Source organism: Chiloscyllium plagiosum, unplaced genomic scaffold (assembly GCF_037043375.1).
Source record: "Chiloscyllium plagiosum isolate Xiang-an unplaced genomic scaffold, Cpla_swu_hap1 HiC_scaffold_17, whole genome shotgun sequence".
NCBI lineage: Eukaryota > Metazoa > Chordata > Chondrichthyes > Orectolobiformes > Hemiscylliidae > Chiloscyllium > Chiloscyllium plagiosum.
Window position 1 is genome coordinate 15344050 of NW_028270155.1, and position 15741 is coordinate 15359790.

At 39.1% G+C, this 15741-nt stretch overlaps 1 long non-coding RNA gene across 1 annotated transcript in view; it reads left to right on the forward strand.

Annotated features, from left to right (window-relative positions):
* Positions 1-1213: 1213 nt before the first annotated feature.
* Positions 1214-15741, forward strand: part of LOC148147285 (uncharacterized) — a 35999-nt gene continuing 21471 nt past the window's right edge. The window contains exons 1-2 of the long non-coding RNA XR_015759853.1: positions 1214-1296; positions 11031-11326. This is a non-coding gene — a long non-coding RNA (uncharacterized LOC148147285). The remainder of the gene's footprint in view (positions 1297-11030; positions 11327-15741) is intronic.

Consider the following 15741-nt stretch of genomic DNA (forward strand, 5'->3'; position numbering starts at 1 on the left):
GCCTGGCCTACTCTCTCTACTGGCTTTTCATACGTATCTTTATGGATTTACTAATTGTGTATGGTTTCTGTGGTATACTGTGATAAGTTTGGCTCTTTCTTCTCAGGATTGTTCTCTTCAGACTTTTGCTTCATCTGAATGGCTTTCTCCAGCGTGAAATCTTCTTTGTACTGTAATTAATCTGACACGGACTCATAAATATTATTGACAATTCAAGCGCTTATGAATCTGGCTTTAAAGCTCTGTAAGCACAATTCTTCACCAATCTATAAAGATCATTAATGAAAATATCCATGAACTCCCCTGGATTCTGAACTCTTCTGTCAAAGTTTGATCTTTCAAGAGATTTACTTGTTCTAAGATTAAAGTAATCATCAAACATTTGTAGAATATCTTTTTTTATGACTTGATGAGCTATGACATCATCAGGTATAGACTCAGTTGACCTCAAAAGTGTGTTTAATTATTCAATTTTTGATGTAGTGCTTATTGTGAAAGCAATTTATATCTTAAGAACTGTTTTTTTCCAAGATGTCTAATTCTGAGGCCTATTCGGCCCATCTTTGAAATCCTCCTGGCAATATTATTTATGGTACAATTACTTCATGACGCGATTATTCGTAACTCTTATATTAAAGCTCTCCAATTCTGCAATGTCTCACTCCTGCTTTATTCTTTGCCTGAAACCTTTAAAGCTACTAAACAGTTTTATTTTTATTTGTCTGAAAGACCTTTAATCCTGCAGTATACCAATGCTGCCACTGTATTGCTGAATGGAAAAGTTTTTATACACGTCTGCAGTCAAAATAGAAGATTCTTGCCGTGTGTGACTAGAATGGGAGATACCCCAATTTTCACAAGCAAGTGGATGATATTCCACCTTTCATCATCTATTAAACAATTCTGACCCTTTTCCCCAACCCTGCTGAAAACTTGTGCAATCTGTGGCCTTAAGAAAGGAATTCCATTTACTTAATAGCTTTCCCTAGACAAATTACACCATCTGCCCTGCTTCTAATAATGCCTACTCCATAGAACTCTCATAAAGATTGCTGTTCATGGTTTCTTCAACTCAATCCCAGTTTCTGCAGCCTGAAGTAATTTTCCCACCTTCACTGCAGCCTCAGTAATGGATCACCTGCTCCTATTACAGACTAACTAGCCTCCTTACTTCTTTCATCTGGTGGATTCTGTCTGCTTAGGCTTCTAAATCGCAACTTTAACACCATAATCGCAGTGTTATGATCTTAGATCCATAGAACCCACCATCTACAGTGGCAATGCTCACTCTGCAATGTAAGTACTTTTGTCTTACTTATAGACTGCAAATGCACTGTTTTTTAAAGGGTTTTCCTACACTTACACAGTCACCAGGGAGCCTCCAATATCCACTTGTGTCATGAACTAAAATCAGGGATTCAAAAGGGGTCAGAATTTAAAGAGAGCAGAGCTCTCAGAAGATTGTAGGGCTAGAGGAGGTTTACAAAGAAAGGAGAAATGTTAGCAAATCTGTTACTCATTCTCCTGTTTTCTCCCAACAATATGTTCCTGAATTTTACAATCATTGTGTGTTTCCATTCTTGGACTTTTATTCGCCGCTGTTGGAAGAATGTTGTTGGTTTGTTTGTTTGTTTTATTTCTGAGCAGTGGCTCCTTTTGTGTCATAATATTTTCCTTTATTGGCATTCCATGCTGTTACTGGGTGAGACTAACAAAATGTTCTGACATTTTTCATAAATATTTCAGTCCCTGTATACCTTAACTCTTTCTATCCCAGACCAGGCTCTCTTCATCCACTGTCAAAGTCACTATTAACTTAAAGTCCCTAAAATGCAGGGTCAACAGCTGTGTTCTGATGTTTTGAGCAACTAATCTCCAAGATTCTTTGCCAGAGTGTTCCTACTTTAAATGACACTCAGTAAAATCCTATACCCTGACATACCAATGTGTTTCACCAATCTGCAGTTGAATGGATTGTTTACTATAGTAACTGTGAAGGAAAGATAGCATAGGCATGTGTCTGAAATTATTGGAATAATCCTGAACAGTATGTTCATTGAATCAATTTAGAAAACTCATGGATGAAATTCTAACATTTGTACAAAGTTGCAATGTATTTGATTCAAAGCAGAGTCTGCTGCGATGAGGTTTGAGGGTATTGATGGCCTCCTTAAGTAATTGGTTTACTCGATAGATTTGTCGTCCTCCCACAAGTGCTGCCCATTAGAGGATCCAGTCATGTCTGGCTGCAAGTAAACTAATTTCACTTCCAGCAAAAATCCTGATCTAATATTCCAGCTCATTTCTCTTCCTGCCAGGAAAATAGCATACAAATAAAAACAAATTTAATGTTCAGAAAAGTTAAAAGCCACACATGCTAATCAAGTACACTTGTTTGTTTTAATCCCCCTTTTGCAGTTTTTTTTTAGAAAGAGAAACATTTTAATGAACTCCTGATGTTATTCCAGCTGTCATTGAAGGTTTCTTGCTTCGCTTGTGTCAGATCTAGTACTACATCTTGCTTCAATTAGGTATTAGTTCTTCTGTCGCTTTCAAAAATGTTGCACCTGCCGCCCTATTCAGTCTCAAGCCAATGTTGTCTTAGCTTGCAGACAAACTGAAATAATCCACCAGTATGGCTGCTAAGCACAATGTTATTGTAAGGAAATGTCTCGTGCTGTCTTCCTACCGCCTCCAGCAATCCTCTGGTCACTTATCTCGCTACTTCTCATGATAGTCCAGCTGCTAGCTCACTCTGTTTCTGATCAACTGTCATGGCAATGGTCTTGGTCAAGAAGCATAGAATCATAGAATTGTCCAGCAGAGAAGGATGTCAAAAGGAGCCATCTACTTGAGTACATGTCATAATAAAGTCATAATGTAAAAAAATTTAAATGTTTTGTATCTCTTGATCTGTAGCTTGAAGGTTACAGCACTTCAAATGCGGATCTAAGTACATTTAAAATGTTTTTTGATATTTGTTTCCAGCGCTATTTTGGGCAGTGATTTCAGGATTCCTACTCAAGTCTCCTCTAATCTTCCCACCAAATACACTAACTTTATGCCCCTATTAATTGATCTCTTGGCTAAGGAAGTTGTTTTTCCTTATCTTTCTAATAATTTTATAATAATCAATTACATCTTCACTCAGCCTTCTGTGTTTCAAAGGAAACAACCAAAACTAATCCACTCCTATCTCACAGGTAAAATTCTCCATTCCTGGCAACATACTTGCTAATCTTCTTTGTATTGTCTCTAGTGTGATCACAAACGTAACCAGAACAGCACATAGTCTCTAGCTGTGGCCCAACCATCATTTTGGATCACTCTGGTATAACCACCCTGCGCTTACTTCTTAAAGGGAAATATTGCTTCCTAAACATCTGAACTACGTAGTTTGTTACTTTCAGAAGAACATCATATGGGCTGCTACCACGCACAGCTCATTGTCAGCCACTGTTAGCAGGTATTCATTCTCTCAGGCTGACCAGTTCTTTGTCTACCCAACTGTGTTTCTGTCTCCATCTCCACCTATAGTTTACTCCTCCCCTCCTCCCTCCAGCCCATCTTCTGCATACATACCAAAGTTTTCCGAGCTGCCATCAGTTCTGTAGAAGGGTCACTGGATCTGAAACATCTTCTTGGTGTTTAATCATTCTATCTTTATAATAACCTCAGTAGTAATGTTGAATCATCTGCCTCTGAGCTTTAATAATACCAGCAGTAGTTGTATACACATACCTTAAGATTTCCTGATGTTCGGTTGCAATATGTACTGATCAATATGGGTTTTCACTTTTAGTGGTATGATAGCTTAGACAACTTGTTTCTAGAATTCTTTTCTAGATTATTTTGTTGAACCTGTATCTTCAGGTTGGTTTCAGGTGTGCACTATTGTTAAAGTATTCATCACATTCTGATCCAACTTCAGAATGCAGTGAACCACAGACAACATCCTCAAGAATAACACAACACTTGAGCCAGGCACATTCTGAGAAATCACTCTGGCTTTTGATGAACATAGTTTCAGAAAAATGTAGTCCACTTGCATTCCTCAGGAAATGTAGAAGGATTTGGCAGTCTTTTTAATGAAATGATTTGGAGATCTCCACAACCACCCGATGAAGGAGCTGCACTCTGAAAGCTTGTGCTTCCAATTAAACCTGCTGGACTATAACCTGGTGTTGTGTGATTTTTAACTTTTTCCTGAAAAGTCTTTATGTTCAGCAGAAGTGAGCAATGTTGTTGGCCATTCTCTGTTAATATTAAAAAGGAACTTCTGTCAGGAGAACAGATAGCTACACTTACATGTAAGCCCAGGCAGGCAGACCTCTCTTGACAAGGAATATGCTTTGGTATTTACACTCAGCCCACAGTACAGCTGGGGTTTTATCAACTAGATTGTGCAATATGTCTCAAAGCAATAATGTCGTAAAGCTCTTCTTAGATAAGTAGTCAAACTCACTGATATGATCTCAAAAAATGGCATGGCTAGGGTGAACAACCAAGGTCTTTTCCCCAGGGTTGGGGAGTCCAAACCTAGAGGTCATAGGTTTAAGGTGAGAGGGGAAGGATGTAAAAGGGACCTAAGGGGTAACTCTTTCACACAGGGGGTGGTGCATATATGGAACAAGCTGCCAGAGGCTGATACAATTACAACATTTAAAGGCAACTGGATGGGTATATGTAAAGGAAAGGTTTAACAGGATATGGGCTAAATAGAGTCATAGAGTCATAGTGATGTACAGCATGGAAACAGACCCTTCAGTCCAACCTGTTCATGCCGACCAGATATCCCAACCCAATCTAGCCCCACCTGCCATCACCCGGCCCATATCCCTCCAAACCCTTCCTATTCATATACCCATCCAAATGCCTCTTAAATGTTGCAATTGTACCAGGCTCCACCACTACCTCTGGCAGCTCATTCAATACACGTACCACCCTCTGTGTAAAAAAGTTGCCCCGTAGATCTCTTTTATGTTTTTCCCCTCTCATCCTAAACATATGCTCTGGCAAATGGAACTAGATTAATCTGGGGTATCTGGTCGGCAGGGATGTGTTGGACTGGAAGGTTTTTTTCCATGTTGTGCGTCTCTATGACCATAAAAATAGAAGTATTAAAGTAGACATTAACGAAATATTTAGTTTAGAATTAACTAATTCCTTCATCCATTTTTAAAATGTCACCTTTGATAGAAAGCCAGCATTAATTTACCATATTGTACTGCCCTTGTACGAATGAGTGGCTTGCAAGCCAGACAGCTTCGAAGGGAGGTTAAGAGTAAACCACACTGGGTATGAGACTAAAGTCACATGCAGCCCAAGACAGATTTCTTTCCCTAAAGGACATGAATAAAACAGGGATCTTTTCAGTAAGAAATTAATGGCTTCAGGGTCATTTCTGTCATGACTAGCTTTACATTGGTTAGTCAAAATTCTTTTTCTAACAAAACTCAAATTCTCAATCAGAACTTCAGCTCTTATCATCTGGATTATTGATCCAGCCTAAAAGTGGCATCTTTACTATGTCAGAGTGTCATGTTTTAGGCAGTGGGTGGTGGCTAGAGAGATTTAAAGTGAGGATCGGGTGTATATTTTAGGGAGTGAATGATTAAAGGTTAGGAATGTTGAGGGCCGGCCAGATGGCAATCTTTCCCTGGCCTACATTTTCCTACATTCTTGAGTCACTGAATAATGAGGAGGCAAGACTGCTTCTTTAAATAAACAGTCAATATATTGGTGTCTTTAGAGGCTGTATCTGTGGTAATAATCTGACAGCAAAACCAGTCACTCAATGCTGCAAATTACTCTTATTTTACCTTAATAAATTAATAATAATTAATTAAAATACACCGCTGGGTATTGAAAATGCCCAATTTGTCCAAAAATGGAATCTTCAGGATAAGTTCTTCAATCAACTCTGCTGCCCCAACACGATACATCAAAACATTGCTATTGCTATTCAGTAACTGACTCTGTTGCTGATTGAGCCATGTCTTACTGATCTGTTGGAAATCACAGATCACAGATGTCAACAGAGGATTCCCCATCGTCACTTGCAAACTGCTTTACTCAATTGGATATGATTGTCCTTAATTACATCCATCCTATAGGAAGACAGTAATTAAATCTCAGTAATGGATAATGAAGGGTATTAAAATCTTTAACTCCTCGCTGATTTAAACTGGCTCACATGAAACTAAAAATGGGAATCAGCCAATCAGCCTCTCAAAGCCAGTTTAGGACGTTGCGAGATCATCATTTTGTATTAACTCCATCCAACAGTTTTATTTTCCTTACCTTTAAGTTCCTTTTACCTCACCAAGAATCTTGAGGTTTTGAAACTTTCCATTGACCTCCTCTTAACCGCAGACTATTTTGTGAAAAAAAATTCTAGATCTGTGAAATTTTTTAAAACAAAGGACTGCTGAGGCCGACTCATTAATATATTAAAGACTAAGATAGACAGGTTTTTAATCAGTAAGGAAATGGGAAAAAGGTAGAAAAGTGAAGTTGAAGCTTATCAGATCAGCAGAGCAGACACAGTGGGCTAAGTAACTTACTTCAGCCCCAATGTCTTATTTCCAATATGCTTCACTCCCAATTCCCAACCTGCTGAATATAAAATGCTCATCCTCAAATCTTAATATTACCTCCCCCTTTCCTATCTCTGCAATCTCTTCCAGTCTGATGGACCTTCAGCCATTTATGCCTTTTTACCCAGTATTGTTGACAGAGCCTATCGCTGATTAGTTTTATTGTGTGTACCTTCTTCCCCAAATCCTTCCACCTCTTCACCTTGCATTAAGCCTTGTCCCTCATTCTCTGTTTGAAATGGATTCCTCCAGTTTGTGAAATGACATGCGATTATTTGATGGTGTCAAACAAACTAAATAAAAGCAAATTTTTGATGTTCTTTTGTTTTATCCTCCGACGTGGGCAAAACTATTGATTATACTGTGGACCTTTGAGAGTCAATCACAAGACATTAATAATTTAGTTGGGTTTTACAACATTCTGGTAGCTTTCACAGTCACGGTCTAGTGCTGGTTCACAAACTACCAGGTTCATTGAATACACTCTATGGTGGGATTTGAATTTAAAATCTCTAGCCATCTTTTATCCATGGACCATATTTACATAGGCAACTATATCCTGTTCATGTGAGTTTTAAAATTCACCAGAGTAAAAGAATATACAACTGCCTGAAAAATGTTAAGAGATCAGACATTTCTAACTAATAGCAAAATACATGTATGTAAAAGGCATGTTTAAATGTATTGTTTCATTGGTGAGGCTGAAAGTTTTCAACCAGGGCCCTATATCCTTGAGCAAATGCATTTGTGGGCATTATTATCTACCTTCCCTGTTTCCCCTAAGCTATAAATAGGACTTTGTCTCTTCCAGGCATCATTATACTGAAATCAATGCTGAAAAAAATTGCTTGCTCCACCTTGTCCTTTTCCATGACTTCAGATTTGAAGCAACCTTAACACTTTTTCTATCCCCATTTTCCAACAATAGATTTTGAAAACCAAGCTTTGGTGCCACCTAATCATTGCTTATTGTTTCAACTGCTGGTCACCTTGGCCTTTCTTTTCAGATCTTGCCAAATGTTTTTAAGCTCTGCCTTAATGGTCCTCTTTCTTAGACAAAAAAAGTTATCAATATTTTCTTTCCCATTAGCAGTTAAAAGTACAGTGCTCTTCAGTTTTTAACTGAAGTAATTTCATGATTCCTATAATACTGTCATCTTAGAGATGTCAATATTTAGACTTTGCACAATTACATAACATTTACAGCACAGGAATAGGTCATGCAGTCCATCGAACCTACACCAGCTTTTATATTCCACACAAACTTTTGTCCACCTGTTAGGATCAAGTCCAGAAGGTTAATTCTGCTCTCATCTTTATAACCCCTTTTGGTTTGTCACAGCAAATATTTATATTTGCTTTTAGCACTCAGCTATATCACAAATAAATTAAAAATATAGTTAGGTAGCTCAAAATGAATGAGTTGATTATGAAGTTTTCTGCCCTGAAGAAATTACTAACGATGACATCAAGAACACACACACACACACACACACACACACACACACACACACACACACACACACACACACACACACACACACACACACACACACACACACACACACACACACACACACACACACACACACACACACACACACAGTTTGTTAAGGAGTATAGTCAGGGCTAATAAAGGTTACACATTGTAAAACTGCTGAGAACTCTTAAAGTGTTACATTGAGACCACAGATATTTAATTGTTGACTCATATCCTCAGCAGTAACAAAGTTTATAGAAGTCTTTAAGTTCTTCGTGAATGATTGATTCCCCAATTTGCTTTTATACTGTGTATCTTCTGAGAGGCTTAGAGAAATAGTGACATAGAGAAACTTTTATTGTGGCAAATTTATTTTTTTTTCTTATTTCTCCCTGCTGCTTGAAAACAGCTATTAAAATATGGTTCATTGAATATTCCCAAAACTGGCTCCATTGTCTTTCCAGACATAACCTTAGCTGGCAACGTTTGATATCCAAATTATGTGTACTTATAATACATATTATGTGAATTAGCCAGAAAATGCAAATTTCTTAATGTTGATCCAGTTACCTGGTTTCAAGGTCTTTAGCTAAAGTGTTATTTAAATACCATTTGTTTTGCTCATCCCAGTTGGTCTCCTCGACTTGCTTTGGTCTTTGATCTGATAAACATGGCAGCCATTTTAGGTCAAAACTTAGATAATAAGACCATAAGATATAGAATCAGAATTAAGCCAATCAGCCCATTGGATCTGCTCTGCTATTTGATCATGACTAATATTTCTAAACCCCATTCTCCTGCCTTCCACATGTAACCCTTTATCCACTTACTAAACAAGAACCTATCCAGCTCTGTCTTGAAGACATTCAATGACTTGGCCTGCACAGTCTTCTGCAACAATAAGTTCCACAGATTTACCATCCTTTGGCTGAAGAAATTCGTCCTCACGTTCAAACAACTCAACAGAGGCATGTCACCAAGTCACCTTTTATTTACACATTGAATATCCTTGACATTGGCCCAGCTCCCTCAGATCCAGCTCTGAGAGTGTCATAATGTCTGACACGTTTCTTTTTTATCTGTCAGCCAGGGATCCCTGATTGAACCAGATTAATAGCCCCAAACAGGGATGGGGCAGCATGGTGGCTCAGTGGTTAGCACTGCTGCCTCACATTGCCAGAGACCCGGATTCAATTCCCATCTCGGGCAATTGTCTGTGTGGAGTTTGCACATTCTCCCCGTGTCTGCGTGGGTTTCCTCTGGGTGTTCCGGTTTCCTCCCACAGTACAAACATGTGCAGGTTAGGTGAATTGGCTATGCTAAATTGTCCATAGTGTTAGGTGTAGGGGAATGGGTCTGGGTGGGTTGCTCTTCGGAGGGTCGGTGTGGACTTGTTGGGCCTAAGTGCCTGTTTCCACATTGTAGGGAATCTAATCTAATCTAATCTAATTATATTCTATGAAGTGTGCCTGGCTGACCTCATTACAATAACAATCAGTCACGTCTGATGGGATGTACTTTCACTCTGAGGCTGTGGTCTCAGACCCTAGTCTCTCCTACCAGTGCAAACCTCTTCTTCACATCCATTCTCTCCAGGTCTCTCAGTATTGGTCCTTTTTCAAAGTAATTTTAAGGTTAGAAATCCCTCAGGTACAACAATTAGATGACGGAAGCTAAAATGTAATAGTTCATATTTACCACTATTGTAACACACCTCATATCATCTAAACTTATCAGCTAGGTGTCTCAGTGAATAGCACTCCTTCCTCACAGCACCAGGGACCTGGGTTCAATTCCAGCTTCAGGCGACTGTCTGTGTGGAGTTTACACATTCTCCCTGTGTCTGCATTGGTTTTCTCCCACAGTCCAAATCTGTGTAGGTGAGGTGAATTAGCCATGTTAAATTGCCCATAGTGTTTAGGGATATGTACATTAGGTGTATTAGACATGGGAAATGTAGGGGAATCGGTCTGTGTGGGTTACTCTTCAGAAGATCGGTGTGGACTTGGGCCAAATGGCCTGTTTCCACACTGTAAAGAAATATCTAACATATTCTTCTATTCCTTTCCGCCTCTTGGATATGTCCAACTTGCGCTTAAATGCAACACGTCCATGTAGTAACAATTTACAATGAAATCTGCGCTATTCCATAACATTGAACAAAAACGATGTTATTGTTCATGGCAGAATTATCGCAGACTGACAGAGAAATTATCTACTTCTGAAGACAAAGAAAGAGTAAGTCCAAAATTGTACTCAGAGCACACTGTTTTATGATTAAGTATCATTCAAGGCACGTGGTGCATGATGCAAAGTTGAAAGCATGGGGAGAGAACAAGAACAAAATCAAGCTTTAGACAGAAAACGTAGATCTGGCAAGCCCTCCTGAAAAGAAATGAGCTCTGCAGCTGATGACCAAGATCCCCATCACCTCCATTGACACTGCCTGCTGTCTGCTGAGCTGTTTTGATTGAATGAGGACCCTGATAAAGTAGTGATTCTTACATGAGAGTAATGGCATGCTAGTGCAATGGGAGAAAAGGAAAGGTTAAGGGAGAATTCCAAATCCTACAGTTTTATATATGAGTCTTTAAGCACAGTGTGCTCCTCAGCTGCACATTCCCCACATACCATTGTATGTACAAATCAGAACATTTTGAGATTTTGCAAAGATTTTATCTTTATCTCAAATCAAATGGCTACTTAATTAGCCCATGCATTTGTTTTTTTTTTAAGTATTCACCAGAAAATTCATGTGAGGTTGAATTTGCCTTTGGATCCTTTTGTAATCATTAGTGTCACAGGGAATGTTGGAACGTCCCTTAGAATGAGATGATACCTAGATTGTGGGTATAAGTGATAAGTCTAAAACATACAGCTGATGGTCTAACATAAGAACTATCTAATCTAAGCAGAGATTCTAATATATTTTTTAATTTATTTATTCACAGGCCATGGGCATCATTAAGTAGGCTGCCATTAATTGCCTATACCTAGTTGCCTTTGAGAAGGTAGTGGTGAACCACTTTCTTGAACTGCTGTAGTTCACGTGCCGCAGTTACACTCACAGTGCCATTTGGAAGAAAGTTCCAGAATTTTGACCCAATGACAGAGGAAGAGTATTGTTCAAAATCAGGAATACGTGTGTCTTTTGAGGTGCAACTGGATTTCTGACAGCAGCTGGTGACAATGGCAGAGAGCACATTAATTCCTTTTGGACTTCTTCCTGCAAGGATCACTGTCTTTGGTAAGAAGAGAAGTGGAGTCAGAGGTCATGGGCAAGAGACAATGAAAGAACCAGCAAACATCATATTTATGTTAAGAAAGTCTTTGATGTTGGCTAGAGAACCAGGATAAGGAATTAGAGAGAGTATACAACAACTGGACACCTAGTTGGACCAACTATTTTGAATTGATTTGATTTATTATTGTCACACGTACTAGTCCCTCCAACACTTATAACCATTTTTTTTAACGTGAGGTGTGACTCCAACCAGTTTTCTTTCTGATTCCCATTATCTTCAGTTGTCAAGATCAGTCATTTATGTCTCACTTCTTGAGTTCAACTCTTTTGTCCAGTTTAAACCAAGAAAGTAATGAGGTCAGGAAGTGAGTGGCCCTGGCATTGATATTAGCAAGCTCCAGAATGCAAAGGAAGCACTGCAAGAGTTCACTTACTGATATCACCAACAGTAATTACTCAGTTATCTTACCACAAATGTTTCAAGTGTTAATCCACAGTTGATTACCAGAAGCTATGGTGTGAATTTCATTTGGTGCAGACACATTGTAACAGCTGCTGGAAATCACCACCCTGCAAGCCACACAGAAATACATGAAACTAGGTCAACAGTCCAGGTTTAAACATATCCCTCACCCGCTATGAGACTTGGTAAAAAAGGAAGAGCTGCAATTTCATTCTGTTGTGCACAGGAAGTAGGTACAGTGGCAATCAGTCACTAGGGGTAAAATTTTGCCAGTCCCTGGGTGGTGGGCAAGGAGTAAGTTGTGGTGAGACTTCCCAGAGCCTGATCTGGAGAGATGCTCTACTCTATCCCATGCAATGACATTCCAAATGTCCTGTTATTAACTCAATTACTGTGCAATACTACAATTTGACAGTGTTACAATCATTAGTACCCTACCACTACCATCCTAGAGATGCAATTGATCAAAATCTAATTTAACCAGTGATAGAAATACTGTGCCACCAAAAAACTCCCAAATATTTGGGACTTTGTGGGAAATGTCACACCCCTCACCCCCAAAGGCCTTTCACTTGCTTAACCGGAATATATAGTGTTGCAGAATTCAAGGAGTTGATGAAATTTAGCTCTGATCTAATTGAATGCTAAGACAGATTAAAGAGCAAATTGGTCTCCTCCTTTCCTTATATTCTTTCCAATATTTTTAATAAAACAGGCAAAAATGTGTTGAGGAAGGGTCACTCAACCCGAAATATTAACTCTGATTTCTTTCCACAGATGCTGCCAGACCTGCTGAGCTTTTCCAGCAATTTCTGTTCTTGTTTTCGATTTACAGCACCTGCAGTTCTTTTGGTTTATATTTAGGCAAAAATGAATGATGTTTCTATGTGAATTTAATCATTAAGAAAGTATTTTCATAATGTCAATGTACCCTTAAGACATCCATGACAGTGCATTGAGTATTTCTGGAAGTGTAGTAGCTAATGTATGTAGGAAACATGGTGGCCAATGTTTAAACAGCAAAGTTACACAGACTATACTATGATAGTGAGATGATTGAATCACCATAATTGGATGGCGGAGCAGGTACGATGGACTGAATGGCCTAATTTCTGCTTCTATGCCTTATGGTCTTATGATCCTTTTCGTAATGTTGGTTGAGGGATAAATATTGGCCAGATCAATGAGGAGAGCAAAAAGCAATAGGATCTTTGTTTAAATGTTTTTATTATTTCATGGAATGTGAGATTCTCTGGCAAGATCAGTATTTGTTCCCCACCCCTAATTTTCTTTGAAAAGATGGTAATGGCCTACATTCTTGAACTGCTACAGTCCGTCTGGTGTAGCTACCCCCACATTGTTGTTCAGGAGGGAGCTCTAGAACTCTGACTCAGTGATACTGAAGGAATAGCTATATAGTTGCATCTCAGGACGGTGTGAGGCTTGGAAGCATATGACCAGATGGTTGTATCCCTAGGTGTCTATGAGTCTTGACCTGGACAGCAACACTTGGCCGACCAGACAATTAAAAGAAATGCATATATTTCCAAACTCCTGGTGAGCACTTTTCAGTTTCTTAAAGTAAGTATAACATTATCAAAGACTAGAGATATAAATCAACGGTACAGCAAAATATCGACTCTACAGAGAAGAGACTTTATCGAAACATGTAAGGTATTAAATAGTATAGGAAATATGAAACCCAAGGTTATTATTTAAATCTGATCATTAATACAAGAGACTTTATTTGCAAACTGACGAAATAAACCTTTTTTTTAAAGTGCATTCATGCGAATGGTGATGGCCAATTCAATTGGCCTACTGCCAGGTGACTAGATCAATGAGATAGGAAGATTTTAAAATGTATTCAGAGGTAAGACTGGGTAAGTTGAAATATTACAAGGCAAATATTTTGTTAGCCAGTCCTTGACTTTTCCTTAAGTTCTTCATATGTTGTACAGAAGGCATATGAACAACTTTTGAATACAATATTGATCCACTCACCAATGCAACACTTGAATTAATGCAAAATTCAACATTGACAAAACTATATTTAATGTTAACCCAGCCCATATTCACTGCACTTCAACAAAATGCATATTACATTCAAATCAATGTTACATTGGCTCCTAACTCTCTAATTATTGTTTAAATGTTAGTATGGTGACCATATGCATAAAATGTCAGTGGCCAAGCCTGAATCTCTTGAGATATAAATAGTGCTGTTACTTAAATTGGTTCTATCCATGTTTGGGCTGCAATTAAACTTTCCTCATTTGGAACTAGCTGCTAAAGATACTGTTCTCTAAATTAATCAGTAAAGCTATCAATGTGAGTATGCACTGACTTTTGATTTCACTGTTTGATAAAATGCAAAAAATATAAAGCCAATATCACTCGCACAGCCAAGTTTGTCATCCACTTCAAGGCTAATAGTGTTTGCTTTTCAAAGTTTACTGTTCTTTCACTGTCAGTGTCTCCAGATATTTTCAGTTTGTAGGACTAGTTTGTTTCTTGATAGTGCTAATTCTCAAAAAACAGTGTTGCTCCCCCCCCACCCTTTTTTAAAATGGTAACTGCTGATGTCAAAAGTTATGAGCTGCGAGGAGTTGATGACCCTAATAAAAGAAGAACATTGCATTTATGTAGCAACTTTCATGACTGCAGTATGTCCCAAAACACTTCACAGACAATTAGTTACTTCAATAAAGTCTTGTAACATTGAAGAAATGGCAACTAGTTTGTGCACAGCAAGCCCCTACAAGCACCAGTGAGCAAATAGCAAATTATTTTGCTTATCATTGATGTTGTTTGAGAGATAATTACTGTCTTTGATGCTAGAAATAATTTTCCTCTTCTTAGAATCCCTACAGTGAGGAAGCAGACCATGCAACACATCAAATCCATACAAACCTCTGAAAGAGCATCCTTCCCAAAAAGGCCACACCCCCTCCCCACAATTTCCCATGGCAAATCCACCTAGCCAGAACAACATGGGACAGTTTAGCATGACCGTTCCACCTGACCTGCATGTCTTTGGACTGTGGGAGGAAGCCCACATAGACATAAGGTGAACATGCAAACTCCACACAGAGAATCATCCAAGACTGGGATCGAACCTGGGTCACTGGCACTGTGAGACCGCAGTGCCACCGTTGGTCCAAATAGTGTCAATGCTCTTGCAGTGGGAGGTGCTAGTTAAACAGTTTCCCACCTCAGCACACAAGCCTTGGGAGAAACGTCCCTTAATGGCATGATCTTTGTTCCCAGTGCAGGGTACTGCAGGATTGAGTCAGTCCCACTGCCCCCAAATGCAACCTGAAGTTGGTCCCAAGGTTTACAAAGTGCCTAGAGGATCTAATTAAAAAGCCTGCTTTGCTTCTTCTCTGGACTTTGTCCCAGTTCTTTGCTCATCTTTTAGGCCCTCACTCTCCCTGACCATCCTACTGACTCCTTATGCTCTATCTATGCGAATACATAACCCTACCCACTCCAAATGACTTGATCCCCCCAATGCCAACGAATCCACCCTGCCAACGACCATAGCTCCTTACAGTCTTTACTCCAATCTCATGCAGACTCACTCCACCCTCGGAGAAAGTGAGGGCTGCAGACGTTGGAGATCAGAGTCAAAAATTGTGGCACTGGAAAAGCACAGCAGGTCAGGCAACATCCGAAGAGCAGGAGAGTTGACATTTTGGGCATAAGCCCTTCATCAGGAATGTGGCGCACCCTTTGCCTGTACATCTTCCATACCAACTCACACAGTCTCCACCATGGGCAGACTTCAGCAACCACATTGAGATGAAATAAAACAATGGTCTAAACATCTATTCCAGGCTTCGCTATAGTAAACCATCCCTCGCATTCGTGACATCCCATTAAAATTTCAAAAATCCCTCAGGTACTTTTGAAATGCATTTATTCCGAACCTCATATCAATGTTAGCTAATCC